This window comes from Diaphorina citri, unplaced genomic scaffold, assembly GCF_000475195.1.
Source record: "Diaphorina citri unplaced genomic scaffold, Diaci psyllid genome assembly version 1.1 scaffold5323, whole genome shotgun sequence".
In the NCBI taxonomy this organism is placed as follows: Eukaryota; Metazoa; Arthropoda; class Insecta; order Hemiptera; family Psyllidae; genus Diaphorina; species Diaphorina citri.
This window is the reverse complement of record NW_007382699.1, coordinates 8,998-11,889: the sequence shown is the minus strand read 5'-3', so window position 1 is coordinate 11,889 and position 2,892 is coordinate 8,998. Positions and strand designations below refer to the sequence as shown.

Sequence of the window (2,892 nt, the reverse complement as noted above, 5' to 3'; positions counted from 1 at the left end):
ATCTGCTCTACCTTTATTTTGGCCCTCTCTATTTTGTTGTTAGCTATGAAGTCTGCTATTTCTTTTCTAGATTTCTGAGCAAGTTCTGCTTTCTTTTTACCTTTCAGCTGGAGTCTGTTGATAACAAGCCTGAGATTAGTTTTTAGTTTAGAATAATTTGGCTTACTTGAGAACATGTTGGCTGGACACTTTATATTCTGTTAAACTGTGATGGGTACATGAAAAGGTACTAGGGACTGTATGATGGACAGGTACCTAGTCTTAATTACTTTCTATTTTTCTTATCTGAGATGGTGCAAGTGGTAAAGATACTTGAGTGGGTACTTCACTTTAAATTAAAAAAAAAAACACTATCACTGATCAAGGTAGTAGGTACCTATAAGATGAGTCACAAAGAGGCAAGAAAAGAAACAAGAAACTGGTGCAAGAAAATCATAAAATGTAAATGTATAAATTATAAAATGACTAATCTTTCAATTCAAATTCAAATCAAATTTATTTTATTAATTTATCAAATCCTCAGCTGTTTCCAAGGAAAGGAAAACCCAAAAACATCTTGAGCCTTCAAATTTCTGAACATACTGTACCGGCGTACAAAACCTCAGGACGGATTTTAAAATCGTGACGTCATGAAAAAATCGGCCTGAAGACGAATTTTTATTCTACCTTCCAAAAATGGTTGAAATAATTGAAATATGCATAAAATTTGGGCTGTAATTTTTTTTAGTTCACAAAATGTTGATTTCAGTACTCAAGAATAATTAAAATCAAGGGGGAATTCCGGAAAATACGAAAAAACAAGTCTCAGAAATCAGAAAGTGGACCATTCTTTTCGAAGAAAAAACTCGTTTTTCACTTTGTGACGTCACAATCTCCATATTTTGTGCTCGTTGTATTTCATTTTCGCAAAAAATCAAATTTCACATTTCACGGAACGAGGACAAGGAATTTTTTCAAATCGTCCAGTCACTTTCGTCTTTCTTTGGACTATTTCTGAAATTCGAAGCTTTTGGCCTGTTCCCAATTTCAGCCAGCTTCCCCATTCCCTTTTCTCCAATATGATTTCATTCTAATCCTTGTCTACGTCGTGGCATGTCAATTTCCACGTCAACTTTACACTCATCTCCAGTTTGCAACATCTGTACAGCTCCAGCTTTCCATTCAGAACACCCTTGTTCTGGATTTGGTGTCAGTTTCCATTGTAAGTTGTGGAACTGGGAGTAAATCCATGCAGGCAGACCATTCCTATAACCGATCTAATGTGGATGTGATGACCTGCTTGGTGTTTGCTCGTATGGCTCTAGTGAAGGTCATTGTTCAGTTTCTTGTTACAGGGTGACATCAAAGTGATGGATCTGTTTGAGAAAACTCATCAACAAGTGTGGAGGTTCAGTTTTGTTTGAGTATTGTATGACCATGTTTGCAGTTCTCTCTAGTATTGGGTGACATTCCATTGATGATATTTGCTGTTGTATATTGGTCTGCAATACATGACATGCTGTGTCCCTGGTCTCGTGAACTCTTCATCTTGGTTGATAAGATGCAGTATTGGTTGTAAAGTAGCATCATAGGACAGCCGCCAGGGCCCAGCGGCCCAGTCTTCTGTTCCACAAATGATGCCAGATTTTTTTTTTTTTTTGTGGAGTAATACCTATTTGAAGAAGGAGAGAGTTGTTCATGCAGTAGGGCTAGGGCCGAAGTGCTCGGTACTTGAAAGAGCATGTAAATTCCCGTGTTAATCTTGGTACACACTGAGATAAAACTGAACAATAAAATTGTTCATTTTATCAGTGTATATCAAGATGAGGTTAATACAAAGACTGTCCCATTCAATTGTTCATTTGTATAGGAAGCTCAAACTAAACTGCTTTAACTGCTCCATTGTGAATGTTCTCATGATACTACTGACTGGGAATAGGTGGGTTGTCGGGCAAATACTAACACTTTGTTCTTTGTTGCAGGAAACTGAAAATGACGTCCTCAACAACCAATGGCTCTCTAGATCCCATGGCAAACCCATTTTACGAGAAGGTAAAGTATTTTTGGGCTAAAAAAAAAAGTGCATAGCCAACCTAGTTCCTGATAAGTCACTGTGTCCCAGGTGGTTGACCAATCACCTGTTGATAGCCCATTACACAAAAATAAAAAAATGTTTCATTACCAGTTTTTTTTTTTTTTTTTTTTTTTTTATGGAAATTAAAAAGTAATAATATGGAGAGTAGTAATTATAATGATTAAAAAGAATACGTGGATGACTCTTTGAGCATCCTAGACACAACAGTGAGATGGATGTTCGAGATAATGGGCAAAATGGAAATGAGAAAACAGAGAAAATTAATAGTTAGCGAACTAGGAAGCAAAATGCAAGAATTGTGTTGGAAAAGAGGGCAAGAGATTCACTTGCTTTGGGTATAGCTGGTTGCTTACAAAAATACCTACCCTACAACCCTACTGAATATGCCTACCGAATATGACAAGAGATATAACTATGTAGTATGTACAATTGTACATGGATATCTAAATACATAAATTGTGCATGGGTACCTAGATATAGATACCAATAGAATGGAAAATGGAACTACCAACAACATGCTAGGAAAATTGAACTTTGCCTCACTTCCCAATGAAGAAGGGCACGAGTTTTTCAACACAAGTACCTAAACTCATTCATACATTCTACAAATGTTAGATTTCATAACAAAAAGTGAGCTTACCGACCGTTCATTGCTATAATAGCCATCTACTTAGACTTTAGAGAGTCATAGAAAATAGAAGAAAAGCTTTTGAAAGTGTTCCATGAATGTAACTACTTGATATTATCAAAGGCCAAAACACAATAAAAAAGGCGGATCAATAGCTCGAAAAGTACAAAGGAATTTCAAATGTTGAGTG

The 2,892-nt window shown here is 36.2% G+C and overlaps 1 long non-coding RNA gene across 1 annotated transcript; it reads left to right on the top strand.

The window, feature by feature from the left end:
• The first annotated feature begins 899 nt into the window (after positions 1-899).
• LOC113472403 lies at positions 900-2,027 on the top strand. Its single transcript, XR_003394724.1, has 2 exons — positions 900-1,201; positions 1,962-2,027. It is a non-coding gene; the product is annotated as an uncharacterized LOC113472403 (long non-coding RNA).
• Positions 2,028-2,892: the final 865 nt, after the last annotated feature.